A 15695-nucleotide genomic window follows, 5' to 3' on the forward strand; every position below is an offset into this window, starting at 1 on the left:
AGCACAACTGCAGCAGTGCGAGCCTCTTCTGCCTCTGTAACAGTGCTACCAAACAGTGGCCATGGCAGGTGCAGTGGGGCAGGATGAGCCGAGCAGCACAGGCTCCTCCCCAGCTGCCTGCTGCTTTGCACACTATTACATCCCTCAGGGGATGTCGGACTGCTGGTTTCAGCCTGATTCCTGAGAAGATTGGGCTAAAACCAGCCGTCTGACATCCCCTCAGGGGTCCTGGATTATAAGAGGGCACAGGCCAGGCTGAGGAACCCCACCGATGCACCAATCCATCCACTAGGCCTCTAATATATATATTTCTAATATATATATTAGTTGTTTCTAATATATGTATATATATATATATATTAGAAGCTCAGTGCAAGAAATTCGTGCACAGGTAGGTCTCTAGTGGCTGCCGGCTGCTGGCTGCTGGCTGCTGGCTGCCAGCAGGGGCCTTCTTTAGTTCTCCACCACCCCCTGATGGTCAGCATATGTCATAGTGAGCAATTGAACTTCCATTTGTTTGAACTTCTGAAGAAACACTGCATATATCCCTAGGAACTAGAAACACCAATCAGAAAGTATATATGCACCCCTATGTTCATAGCAGCACAATTTACAATAGCTAAGATTTGGAAACAGCCTAAGTGCCCATCAGCAGATGAGTGAATTAAAAAACTGTGGTACATCTACACAATGGAATGCTATGTTGCTATAAAAAGGAAGAAACGCCTACCATTTGCAACAGCATGGGTGGAACTGGAGAGCATTATGCTAAGTGAATTAAGTCCGTCAGAGGAAGATAAGTATCACATAATCTCACTCATTTGTGGAATATAATGAACAACATAAACTGATGAACAAAAACAGATCCAGAGTCAGAGAAGCATCATGGATCAGATGCTCAAACCTCAGAGGGAAAGTAGGGGAGGGTGGGGGAGATCAACCAAACAACTTGTATGCATGCATATAAGCATAAACAGTGCTCGCTTCAGCAGCACATATACTAAAACTGGAGCATAACCAATGGACACAGACACCAGAGGGGGTGAGGGCATGAGTGGGGGTGGGGTGAGGTGGGGGAACAATGGGGGGATAAGGACACATATGTAATACCTTAATAAAGAAAAATAAATAAAAATTTACAAAGATATGAACTGGATTTATATATATCCTATATCCAGTTCATGTATATATAATGTTAATACTTTACCACATTAGATTTGAATCTTTATTATAAATGTTAACATCTACACTTAGAGACATATCTGGAATTTTCCCTGATCCTGTTTCCTGAGAAGTAACTACAATCAGCAAAGTTGTGTTGACCTATTGATCCCATGTTTTTATGTTTTCTACTACATATATATGAATCCATAAACAATAATTGGCTCTATTTGAAAGTATTTTTAAATTTGTGTAAAATATAATACATAGGATCCTGAAGCTTGCTCTTTAAAATTTAAACATTATGCTTTTAAAATTAATTCATATTGTTACACAGAAGTCTAATTTCCTCAGTTGTTGTATACTATTCCCTTGCCAGAACAGTCCTCAATTTATTTACTCATTCTTCATTAGCAGATTTTTGGTCTTTATTTTTTACTGTGAAATGCTTGTGAGTGCTTCTCTAGGATACATTCTTAGTGATAGTATAAATATATATTTAATTTTTTATAGATAGTGCCAAATTATTCTTGTAACAGTACTCCCAATTTAGAGAAACCAAGATGGCAGCATAGGGTAGACACCCGAATGCAGCCTACCACAACAAATTTGAATTTAGAACTGAAAAACAGGGGAGGCATTGCCCTGAAGAGCCAGACGGCTGGCTGAGAGGAGGCTCTGCCATCTGGGAAGGAGAGAGAAGGCACGCTGAACCTCAGGAACTGTGAAGGTACGGAGAACTGTGTGCGCGAAAAGGCCCTGGCTTAATCCCGGTGCGGAGAGGAAGGGCCAGACCGAGATTGCTGCTGGCTTACTCCCTGCACGCAGAGAGGGCGAGCCAGGCTGAGTTCACTACTGGCTTACTCCTGGCGCAGAGAGGGTGAACAGCTAACGCGGCTGGCTTTCTTGTCCCAGAGGAAAACAGAATCAGCCTATTGCTCTGATAAATGGCCCCAGACAGGGAGAGGCCAGACTGTCAGGCAGTGGGCAGAGATCTCTTCGAGGTGTGTGAAGCCAGAGGCCATTACTGCGGGACTCAGGGAGGAGCTGAAGGGAAAACAAAGTTTGTCTGCACCAACCCGAGACTCCGCCCTACCTGTGGCTGAGCACAGAAGCTCTCCCAGAGGCTGGCTTTCTCTAAGGAGGGACTTGCAGGAATCCAAAGCTTGTCTGCGCCTTTACCAAAGAGGTGCGCGGCCCTGCAACCAATCTTCCAAAACTCTCCACGAACAGGACATTTCTAAGGCGAGACTGACAGGGAACCAAAGATTGTCTGCGCCACCCCGAGACCCCGCCCTATTCAAGCAGAGTACGGAAACCCTCCTAGCTGAGACACTGCTGATCCTCACAGCCAATTGGCTTGGAGATCAACGCTTCCCAGTGATACCAACAATAAGCAAGGCTTAACAACAAGACTGCACACACAGCCCACAAAGGGCTACAACAAGACTGTCCACTGCAAGTAACTGGGAAGGCTGTGCTACTGGGCTCTACCAGAACACATAGCACACAAAGCTATTCCATCAAATCAGGGAAACAACTAAAATGCAGACAAGAAGAAGGACACAAAGGAAGGAGATGGAGGAAAAGAAAAGATTGGACATCGAGTTCAAAACTACAGTTATAAGGTTATTCAGCAATATCCTAAAAAAGGCCGATAAAATAAATGAGACCTATGAGGATATGAAAAGGGAGCAACTAGAAATAATAAGGGATCAACAAGAAATGAAGAAAACATTGTCTGAAATAAAAAATATTATACAACGTCCTAAAAACAGACTGGAAGATCACAAGAATCAAGACAAAGATTTAGAACACAAAGAGCCAGAGGACACTCCTCTGCAGAAGGGAGAAGATAAGAGAATCCAGAAAGCTGAAGATAGTGTAAGAAACCTCTGGGACAATTTCAAGCGAACCAACATCAGAATTATGGGGATTCCAGAAGAGAGAGAGCAAGATACCGAAAGAGTACTAGAAGAAATAGTGACAGAAAACTTCCCCCACCTGGGGAAAGAAATAGACTTACAAGTCCAGGAAGCCCGAAGAACCCCAAACAAAAGGAATCCAAGGAGGACCACACCAAGACATATCATAATTAAAATTCCAAGAGCAAAAGACAAAGAGAGAATATTAAAAGCAGCAAGAGAAAAGCAGGTAGTGACCTATAAAGGAGCACCCATAGATTGTCAGCTGATTTCTCAACAGAAACCATGCAGGCCAGACGGGAATGGCAAGAAATATTCAAGGTGATGAATAACAAGAACCTACAGCCAAAAATAATCTACCCAGCAAAGCTATCACTCAGAATCAAAGGACAGATAAAGAGCTTCACAAATAAAAAAAAAGCTAAAAGAGTTCATCACCTCCAAACCAGAATTATATGAATTGCTGAAGGAGGTTATTTAGGAAGAGGAAGAAGATAAAGATAAAAATTATGATCAACAAATACGTAGCTATCAACAAGTGAATCTAAAAACCAAGGGAATTAAAAAATCTGATGAACAATATTAACTGGTGAATATAATAGAATCAGAGGTATGGAAGGGGAGTGGACTGACAATTCTCAGGGAAAAGGGGAGTGGGGGTGCGGGAAGAGACTGAACAAAAACTGTGCACCTATGGATGAGGACAATGGGGGATGGGGAAAGGACAGAGGGTGGGGTGGGAACCTCGTGAAGGGGAGCAATTGAGGGGGGGAAGAGGATCACATTTGTAATAATCTGAACAATAAAGATTTATTTTTTAAAAAAACAACAACAAAAAAAACAGTACTCCCAATTTATTTTCACCAACAATGTGTAAGGTTTTCTTTTTCTTTAACCCTCACTAATATTGACTTTTAGTGTTCACTAATCTGATGGGAACGAGATGGCATCTCATTTTATATATATATATATATATATATATATATATATATATATATATATATATATTTTGTTGTTGTTGTTGTTGTTGTTGTTGATTTCAGAGAGGAAGGGATAGGGAGAGAGAAACATCACTGATGAGAGAGAATCATTGATTGGCCACCTCCTGCACGCCCCCTACTGGGGATCAGGCCTGCAACCCAGTCATGTGCCCTGACTAGTAATCAAACCGTGACCTCCTGGTTCATAGGTCGATGTTTAACCACTGAGCCATGCCAGCTGGGCTCGTTTTAATTTTAATTTGCATTTATATGATGGCTGGTGAGATTGAGCATCTTCCCCTTCAGGTGAGCCTCTACTATGGCTTGCCTGTAGTATTCTTTTCTTTGACTAGTAGGTTGTTTCTCAGTTATTTGCAGGATTTCTTTGTGTATTCTGGATGCTAATCCTTTGTTTATTGTGTGTAATGCAAAGTCTTCTCTCAAAATATACTTTGTATTTTAAGTGTGTTTTAGGTGTCTTTTATTGCTTACACTAAAGTTTTTCTTAATATAGTTAAATGTACCAAGTTTTAACTTATGGTTGCAATTTTTGTGTTTTATTAAAAAAATTCTTCCCTTTCCTGAATGATAATCTCCTATAAGTCTTTTTAAAGTTTTGGTTTTCATATGAAGGGCTTTGGTTATTCTTGAATGTATTTTTAGTATAATAGGACATAGAAATATACTTTAACTTATTCTCATATAATATATCCAAATGCCATAGCAACATTGAATAGTCCATCATTTTCCATATTCACTTGAAATGCTCCTTTTATCACATTTATCATGTTTTCATGTATATTTGAGTATCTTCATGGGCTCTTATTCTGTTTTATTCATCTTTTTGTTTTATCACTCTACTATTATCACACTTTTGATTAAATAGTTGTATAATAACTCTTGATATTTGCTAGAGTAAATCTAGTCTCCCCATCTACCTTCTTTAATTTTTCAAATTCTCTTAGTTTATTCTTAGCTTCTTCATTTTCCAAATTAATTATTGGATCCACCTGCCAATGTCTATGAAATGCCTATTTGCAACTGCATTAGTTAGAAGTTAATCACAAACAAAAAACCACTATGAATATCATAGGACTAGTGACCCACTGCATGGAATCGTGCACATTGAAAGGAAATTAATTAGAAGGTGTTCGGTGGAGCAGGACTGGGCGAGATGGGCTGGACATGCCCTGGAGCCAACCTCCCGCAGCCCCTCACCTGTGTCTGTGAAGTGGCGGGGAGAGGGGAACCCTCTGTCAGGTGGGGTCCCTTGGCCTTTCCTGGAGGATCAGGCCAAAACTGGCTCTCTGACATTCCCTGAGGGGTTCCTGAGTGCATGAGGGCACTCTGCAAAGTTGCTGTCATAAAGGGTGTGGAATGCAAACACCAATGTGCAGTAAACCAGATTCTGGGCTGACAGTGCCCCAGCAACAACATAACCCATGGCCTAAGGTAGAATCGATCGCATGGCCCCACAAGGAATTGGGATCCCTCCTCTCTGCTTTTGGGGTACATCACCCGAAAATTGCCATTGCTAAGTCACTGCAACTCAGCAGCTCCTGCGTTGAGCATCTGCCCCGTGGTGGTCAGTGCATGTCATAGCTACCGGTCTGGCAGGCAGAGAGACACTTAGCATATTAGCCTTTTATATAGATAGATAGGGGCTGGGACTGGTTATAGGGCTTAAATTCTACACATTTGAGGCAGCTAAGCATTTTACATAAGGCAGTTGTAAGGTTCTGCGTCTCATGTTGGACCTGAAGTCAGCAAGGAAAGCAGAAGGGAGAGAAGAAGAATGGGGCAGAGCAGGGACAATTAGGAACCCACAAGGGCAAACCCCCATCTTTCACTCTCCCCAACTTCAGTGATGCAGATGACTATCAGGACAAGCTGGCACCCTTCCTCATAAACTGTCACACAAAGCTGGTCCAGCTGCCACTCCATGAGTTGCCACAGGGCCTGGTCCTAGACTGATCTTCTCAGTATAAAAATGAGTACTGCTTCACCTCCCAACCCTTAAACAGATGTTTCTTTTTTTTTACATATATGTTTATTGAATTTACTGGGGTTACATTAGTTAATAAAATTATATGGTTCAAGTATACAATTATATACTGTATTTTCCGGCATATAAGACGACTTTTGAAACGAAAAAAAGCCTGCTCAGATTGGCCAGAGTCAGAGAGGCGGTCTATTAAAAAAAGAACTGTGTTGCCTCGGAAGTGGGGGGTAGTCTTATACAGCGAATACAGGCCTAAACCTATGTTTTAACTGTAAAATTAGGGGGTCGTCTTATACACCGGAAAATATGGTAATACATCATCTGTATAATATTGTATTGTGTGCTCACCCAAAGTCAATCTTCTTCCATCTCTTTACTCTCTTCTACATACCCCCACCCTCCTTTCCCTCTGGTTATCAGCACACTATTGTCCTTGTACATGAGGTCTCTTGGGTTTTATTTTTATTTTTATTTATTTATTTTTTGTTTGTTTAATCCCTTCACCTAGTTCACGCAGCCCTCCAATTTTCCCTCCCCTCTGACAGCTGTCAGTCAAGAAATTTTTCTTCACACGGGACCTGGGCTTCCCTTACAGCCTCCGCTTCATCCAGAAGGACAGAAGGATGTCCAGTCTAATAAGCATATTACACTTTTATTAGTATAGATTATAAGCCTTAAAATCACATAGGATTAGCTCTCAAAATTTGTGGGTTTTTTTTTTTTTTCAAAGTTGCCTTTGCTATCCTAGGAGTATTTTAGAATCTGCTTGTTAATTTGTACAAAAAAAAAGAAAAAAAAAGATTGCTAGGTTTGATAGGCATTGTTTGAATCTATAGATCAATTTAGGGTAGAATTGCTATCTTTTTTATTTCTCTTTTCGTTTTTTATTATGGTATCATATGTGTACATATCTTACCATTCCCCCCCACTCCCATATATGCCCCTCACCCCCCAGAATTTTGTGTCCATTGGTTATGCTTATATGCATGTACACAAGTCTTTCGGATGATCTCTTATCTCCCCCACCTCTCCCTAACCTTCCCGCTGTAATCTGACAGTCTGTTTGATACCTTACTGTCTCTGTATCTATAATTTTGTACAGCAGTTTATAATTTTCTTTATTAGCCACAAATGAGTGAGATCATGTGGTATTTTTCTTTCATTGACTGGCTTATTTCAAGACATGGCTACACTCTGGTCCTTACTATAATGTAACCACTCTACCAATACTGTTGCCGGATATTCCCATGTTCAGAGCCAGGGTGAGGAATGGTGTCTACCGCCTGGTGTGATTCAGTGGTTGAGTGTTGACGCATGAACCAGGTCATGGTTTCAGGCTCGATCCCCAGTGGGGGATGTGAAGAAGGCCACCGATCGATGTTTCTATCTCTCTATCCCTATCCCTTTCTCTCTAAAAATCAATAAAAACATATATATATATATATATTTTTTTTTTAAGTTTAAAAAAAGGACTGGTGTCTAGCTGCAGGAGCATATCCAAGAGCCCTGCTCCTGATCCTAAAACCCCCAGTTCTTCTAAAGTGTCTGACCTACCATTTTGGTGGTACCAATAAAATAAAAAACAAAAAAAACAATAAGTGATAATTTTAATAATAGACCAGATATACAAACCAATTACATTTTAATTTTATGGCAATGAAGACCTTCCCCAGTCAGATGTTTTCTCCTTGAAGGGGTGAAGTAAATAATTTACACATCAAAGTTCAGGGAGGGTCTCTAATCTGACTCTAAAAGTTGAGAGTCCAGAGAACTTGTTCTTTGACTTCTCTGCTCTTGCTTTTGGAACTGTTAGGGATTGCCTGGAACAGGGGAGGGAACATTTGGTCTGGCCCTGCCAAGGCATTAGGGGTGAGTTAATTAAATGTTTGACCAAATATAGCAGGCTCATTTTTAAGGTGATAATTTTGTATGGCCCACGAATGATGTTATAAATATCCAAATGGCCCTTGGCAGGAAGAAGGTTTCCCACCCCTAGCCTAGGGAAAATTTAAGAACTTGCCCACCAGTGTGACACTAATTTATAGTTTCCTAGGAAACTCTCTACATTTCTAGGAAGATCAATTTGGCAACACATAGCAATCCTGGCCTTTTTCTCTTTGCTTTCAGCTCCATTTTTGCCCTTCCATTCTCTGTTCCACAAGACTAACTACAATATTTTCAGGGCCACCTTCCAGTATGGTTCAGTGGTTAAATGTCAACCCATGAACCAAGAGATCCTGGTTTGATTTCTGATTAGAGCACATCCCCAGGTTGCAGGGGGCATATGCTGGAGGCGACCAATCTCTCTCTCTCTCTCTCTCTCTCTCTCTCTCTCTCTCTCTCTCTCTCTCTCTCTCTCTTTCTCTCTCTCTCTCTCTGCTCCCTCCTCCCTTCCACTCTTTTTAAAACAATCAATGGAAAAAATATCCTTGGATGAGGATTAACAACAACAACCAAAAAAATGTATTATCCTATATAATAAAAGCCTAATATGCTAAGTGTCCAGTTGTCCGGTCAGCCTTTCAACCAATCAAAGCGTAATATGCCAATGATATTCCAAGCACGACTGCTAGCTATGACATGTACTGACCACCATGGTTCAGATGCTCCAACTGGTAGGTTAGCTTGCTGCTGGGGTCCAGCCAATCAGGACTGAGTGAGATGGGCTGGACACACCCTTGAGCTTTCTCATGACCCCTCCTCAGCTGGCCAACCCTCCCACATCCCTCCCCAGCCCCGATCAAGCATTGGTGGGATCCCAAGGCCTGGTCTGTGCCCTCTCGCAATCTGGGACTCCTCAAGGGATGTCAGAGAGCTGGTTTCAGCTCAAAGGCGGAACAACTAGTCACTATGACGCACACTGACCACCAGGAGGCAGACGCTCAATGCAGGAGCTGCCCCCTAGTGGTCAGTGCGCTCCCACAAGGGGAGTGCTGCTCAGCCAGAAGCCAGAGCCTCTCCTGCCTGGGAGGCAGCGCTAAGGATGTCTGACTACTAGCTTACAGCCGTCAGTAGGACATCCCCCAAGGGCTCCCAGCCTAAGAGAGGGTGCAGGCTGGGCTGAGGGACACCTTCCCCACCCCCCTGCCCCGAGTGCATGAATTTCATGCACCAGGCCTCTAGTTAAGCTAATAAAGTACAAAACAGTGATATTAACTATTTGTATAAAAAGGTGGGCAAGTGCAGCTGGCATGGCTCAGTGGCTAAGCGTTGACCTATGAGCCAGGAGATTATGGTTTGATCCCTATCAAAGTACATGTCCAGGTTCCAGACTCTATCCCCAGTAGGGAGTATGCAGGAGGCAGTTGATTGATGATTCTCTCTCATCATGGATGTTTCTTTCTCTGAAATCAATAAAAATATATATTTTTAAAAGGTGGGCAAGATAACTGTATTTGCTTGGATATATATAAAATATCTCAGGAAGGAATTACAAAATAAAAGATAATAGTTGCTCACGCCGAGACCGGTTTGGCTCAATGGATAGAGCGTCGGCTTGGGGACTGAAGGGTCCCGGGTTCAATTCCGGTCAAAAGCATGTACCTTGGTTGCGGGCACATCCCCAATAGGGGGTGTGCAAGAGGTGGCTGATCGATGACTCTCTCTCATCGATGTTTCTAACTCTCTATCTCTCTCCCTTTCTCTCTGTACAAAATCAATAAATATATATATATTTTTTTAAAAAATAGTTAGTTGCTTTGGAAAGAGTAACTAGATGGCTGAAAAACAAGATTGTGAAGGAAATTTGTCCTTACATGTCTTTTATACTTTTGAATTGAACCATGTGAATGTTTATTTATTCAAAAATAAATTATTTTTTAAACAATGCAGAAAATGTAAAATAATGTGGAATACATTTATAGAAAATTGTTAGCTGAGAGATTATTAAAAAATACACACAGCGTGATCTCACTTTTGTTTTTTTAAAAATGTGTAGATATGAATAAAAAGGATAAAACCAATATACTGAAATGAAGTAAACCCCACCCCCTATCTGCATTTTCACCTTCTGTGGTTTCAGTTATCCTCAGTCAACCACAGTACAAAAATACTATAGGGAAAATTCCATACATAAATCATTCAGAAGTTTTGTTTTTTAAAATATGAACTTATTTACATATTTTTATTTATTTCAGAGAGGAAGATAGAGATAGAAACATCAATGATGCATTGATCAGCTGCCTCCTGCATACCTCCTCCTAGGAATTGAGCCCACAACCCGGGCATGTGCTCTTGACCAGAATGGAATCCAGGACCCTTCAGTCTGTAGGAGGATACTCTATCCAATGAGCCAAAGGGGCTAGGGCTCATTCAGAATTTTTTCTGAGCAGTGATGAAATCTCAAATGCCCCGCTCCTCGTCCCCAGGATGTGAACCTTCCTTTGTCCTTTGTCCCCACACTGCATCTGCTCCCTGCCCTACAGTCACTCAGTAGCTCCCAGTTTGGTTATCAGATAATGGTACTGCACTTAAGTATGACAAAAAGGGGCTCTTGCCCAACTGGCATGAACCAGGAGGTCATGGTTCGATTCTGACAGGGCACATGCCTGGGTTGTGGGCTGGATCCCCAGTGGGGGCTTGCAGAAGGCAGCCAACCAATTATTCTCTCTCTCATCATTGATGTTTCTATCACTCTCTCTCCTTTCCTCTCTGAAATCAATAAAAATATATTTTTAAAAGGGTTATCTGACCATAAATCTCTAACTCCGTCATTGTGGGTAGTCATACCCCACCCTCTGGCCCCAGGCCTAGAATTTCTTTAGTGAAAGGTTTTAAGCCAGCCTTGGCCATTGCTCTCTGGCATCTGGATTGACACACCTTTCAAATACCAGAAGTATAATACCCTCTTGAAGAAGGTAGTAACCCTCTAGAGCAGCGTTTTTTCAAACGCTGAGATGTTGCCTGGTGTGCCGTAGGTGCAGACAAGACAAGAATTTTATAATTTTTCACTATTTTGTTTACTTAATATTTCATAATAAAGTAATTATAAAATACTTTCTTTGTGTTTATTTGATTCCTATTCAAGAGAATTACTTTATATATAGTCAATATAGGCACAGAGTTAAATTTTTTAACATTTTCTAATGGTGGTGTGCCTCGTGATTTTTTTCATGAAACAAGTGTGCCTTTGCCCAAAAAAGGTTGAAAAACACTGCTCTAGAGAGCACATAATCTTGTTGACTGTCAACTATCCTGTAATCCAATCCCAAAGTTGCTTTCTCCCACCTCCATGTAACCTTCCTTATGTTCCCTCCTTAATTTCAAATGCATAAAATTACAAAACTTATTCTTTTAAAAATATATTTATTATTGATTTCAGAAATTAAGAGAGAGAGAGAGACATCAATAATGAGAATCATTGATCAGCTGTCTCTTGCACACCCCCACTGGGGATGGAGTTCTCAACCTAGGCATGTGCCCTGACCAGGAATCAAAAGCAACCGTGACCTCCTGGTTCAAAGGTCAATACTCAACCACTGAACCATACTGGCTGGGCACAAAACCTATTCTTCAGAGTCTTTGAAATCTTGCTTCCCAGTATATGTCATTAGTTTGGCTGAAATAAACTCAAAAATTATCTACAGGCTTGAATGTTTCTCACATCAACACAGTTCTTGTGTTCAAGTAACTCTTATTTTATTTCATAATGGCTCCTAAATGCAAGAGTAGTGATACTGGCAATTCAAATATGCCAAAGAGAAGCTATAAAGTGCTTTCTTTAAGTGAAAATGTGAAAGTTCTCAACTTAATAAGGCACTTTATCATCTCACATCATCACAATAAGAAAGGTGAGTACATACATACAGTAAGATATTTTGAGACAACATTCACAGAACTTTTATTATAATATATTACAGTACATTGTTATATTAACTAATTAGTGGTTTTTGTTATCTCACTGTACCTAACTTGTAAATTAAGCTATCATAGGAATGTATGTATGTATGTATAGGAAAAAACAGTGTATAATGGGCCTGTACTATCCATCGTTTCAGGCACCCACTGGTGGGTCTTGGAACATATTGCCCAGGCATAACGGGGGATAACAGTATTCAACATGATTACCTCTTGGTTTGTGGGATATGACTTTATTTATTTTCTCTTCGTTTATCTGTATTTTTAAAATTCTCCTACAATGAAAATATCCCAGCCACTGTGCTCAATGGTTGAGTTTGACCCATGCAATGAGAGGTCACTGGTTTGATTCCTGGTAAGATATTTTGCCCCCAGCAGGGAGCATGCAGGATGTAACCTACTATAGATGTTGTTTCTCCCTCATTAATGTTCAATCTCTCTCTTCCTCTCCCTCTATAAATAAAATCTTAAATACATACACACACACAGACACAGACACACACACACACACACACACACACACACACACACACACACACACACATTAGGGGCCCAGGGCACAAATTCATGAACCTTGAAATGAACTGTGGGCCTCCACAGGGGCAGGTCTCAGCCCATCCTCCCTGCCCCTACCTAACCCCTCCCTCTGCGGCCCATTCCCCAGTCCTGTTTGCTGGCAACTGCGGCTCTCTCCGGCTGATGGCGCTGGGCCCACTTGCACCACTGCTGGCATGGAGCAAATGGGGCCGATGCAGGAAGCAGGTATGAGCGCCCAGCAGGATCCTGGCATTCAGTAACCACCAGAGGCTCACCCCGATGACAGCGACCAGTGCCCCACCTTGGTCTAGCGGCCCTGCTCACCTGCTCCACCATCCTGCCATCTGCCCTGTTTTGTGTGTGCCCGCCTGGTGGTCAGCACACATCATAGTGACCAGTTGTTTGGTTATTCGGTTGTACCACCGTTTGGTCTATTTTCATATTAGGGTTTTATATATGTAGATTCCCTCATCCCATTCCATTGCCATAGCCTTTATTCAGGCCCTTTTTTTTAAAATGAGGATTTCTGTAATTGCCTCCCAATTACTTTCTTGCCTCCATGTTCACTCTGCCTCAATTTACCTACCATATTTTATTCTACAGGGACTTTTCTATATGAGGTCCTTCTTGACAGGTTCATAGTTCCTGCCACTCCCAGTGGGAGAATCAGATGACTGTTGGTGCCCTAAACATATTCTTGCCCTCACATCCGGGCTCAGACTGTTTGCCCTATGTGGGATGCCTTTCTTCTCCTTCTCATCTTTATCTTTCACAGCCCAGCTCAAATATACCTTCTACAAGCCTTCATTTATCTACCCCCAAGGAGCTAATTACTGATTGCCTAGAATCCCAGAGCTCTTTTTACAACCTTTATTGTTTGCATATCCCACAGTGTTGTAATTATTTGAACATAGGTCCTCTTCCACCATTCTGTGAATTCTTTGGGGAGGTATGGCATAATAGTCATTAATTTGCTGCACAAATATATTTAATAAAAGTTCATTTATACCACTTCACATAAAATTTAGAAAATTTCTAACAGTATAGGTCTATTTACTGTCCCCTTATCTGTTATCTTCTAATTATCACATGTAGTACATGTACAACATTATTATGAGTTGCATGAGACAATGTTATAATTTTTGCCTTACACAGTTAATATGTATTTTATTTTTTAATATATTTTATTGATTTTTTTACAGAGAGGAAGAGAGAGTGATAGAGAGTTAGAAACATCGATGAGAGAGAATCATGCTGCCTCTTGCACACCTCCTACTGGGGATGTGTCCGCAACCAAGGTACATGCCCTTGACCGGAATTGAACCTGAAACCCTTCAATCCGCAGGCTGACACTTTATCCATTGAGCCAAACAGACTTCGGCAGTTAATATGTACTTTAAAGAAAATTTAATTACCCACATATTTGTCATTTCTGATTCTCCCCATTCCTTCCTAAAGATGAGTCTCCATCAAATTTCATTTTCCTTTATCCTGGAGAACTGCCTTTACCATTTCTTTCAAAAAAATATTTTTATTGGTTTCAGAGAGAAAGGGACAGAGAGAGAGAAACATATATGATGACACAAAACTCTGGGGAGGGAGGGGAAGTGTGGGAGGGAGGGAGGGGTCCAAAAAAATCAATAAAATATATTAAAAAAATAAATAAAAATAAAAAATAAAATAAAATAAAAAGAAACATATATGATGACAAAGAATCATTGATTGGGGATAGAGCCCACAACCTGGGTTGTGGGAATTGAACTGGGACCATCCAGTCCACAGGCTGACACTATATCCACTGAGCCAAACCAGCTAGGCTTTACCATTTCTTGTAGTGCAGATCTGCAGATGTGAAACTGCCTTGGTTTTCTTTTATTTGAAATTATTTATATTTTGCTTTCATTCTTGAAAGATATTTCCACTAGATATAGAAATCTGGTTTGACAGTTTTTTCTTTCAGTACTTTAAAGATTTTATCCTTTTCATTTCTATCTCTGTTAAGCCTATCCAAGGAATACTTTATTTCAGATGTTTTTAAATTCTATAAATGTCCATTTCACTTTTTTTGTTTTTTTAATTCTCTACAGAGATTTCCTATCCATTTATTATAAGCATATTTTTTTTTCCATCCATGAGCGTAATTATAATAGCCAAATCTGCAATATTAAACCTCTGAGTCATCTAGAGGTTGATCTCCATGACTGTCTTTTCTAATGTGAATGGGTCATATTTTTCTTTCTTCATATGTCAAGTAAGTTTGGGATATATCCTGAATATCATGAATAACAGGTGGTAGAAACTGGGGGTTCTGTTACATTCCTTCAAAGAGTATTAATTCAAAGAGTTCACTTCAAAGAGTGAACTTGTCTGGACTCAAACTGCAAAACTCCATTTTCTATACATTGAACAGCTGCTCAAATTTCGGCTCATTTGTGTAGACTTACCTGGACTGTTTAGACTCTGCTACATGCACGTGTGATTCATCGATCTGCCAGAGCTTATACCCAAAATTATCTCAAAATTGAGGTGCCCTAGGGCCCTGTCCTTGGTCCTTTTCTACATCTTTGTTGACTTAATCCTGCCTCAAGGCTTAAATTGGGCTCCTCCTCTCTTTTTTTCTGAATTTATTCCCTTACTTTCTAGCACTTGTGGGTATCCCAAAACTTACTCTCTGGCTATTGGAGTTAATAGGACTGTTGGCTCTCTGTCTGTATTTTAATCATTGTAAATGGTACAAATCAGGACCTACCCTCATAATAAGCACTATAATAAACAAATTCTCCTTACATCACTCTCATCTTCCAAATGCCAACTTGCTTCCACTACCTGCCAGCTTTTGTTCACTCTCCAGGAGTCTCAGGTAATTTTTTTTACATGTTACCCAGAGTTTAGAGTTACCTATAAAAGAGGTTGTTCAACAAGTTTACCAGTTACATTGGACATGAACCCAACAATTTTTAGCTCTCTGCCTTCAGGGCACATGGAAGGATTGTGCCTTCTGTTCCCCTTATGGATGGGATGGTGACATATGAGATGTAAGTAGAAATTATGACTTAAATATTCCAAATGGTAGCTATTCCATCAACCTGGGTCCTAAAGTCATAAAGACCCAGGTAATCCTTGTTTATGTATTGTTTTAAATATATCTGTGTATATCAATATATCTATATGTACATTTGATTCAGAGAGAAAGGGAGAGGGAAAGATAGAAACATCAATGATGAGAGAGAATCA

This window comes from Pipistrellus kuhlii, unplaced genomic scaffold, assembly GCF_014108245.1.
Source record: "Pipistrellus kuhlii isolate mPipKuh1 unplaced genomic scaffold, mPipKuh1.p scaffold_m20_p_12, whole genome shotgun sequence".
Taxonomy (NCBI): domain Eukaryota; kingdom Metazoa; phylum Chordata; class Mammalia; order Chiroptera; family Vespertilionidae; genus Pipistrellus; species Pipistrellus kuhlii.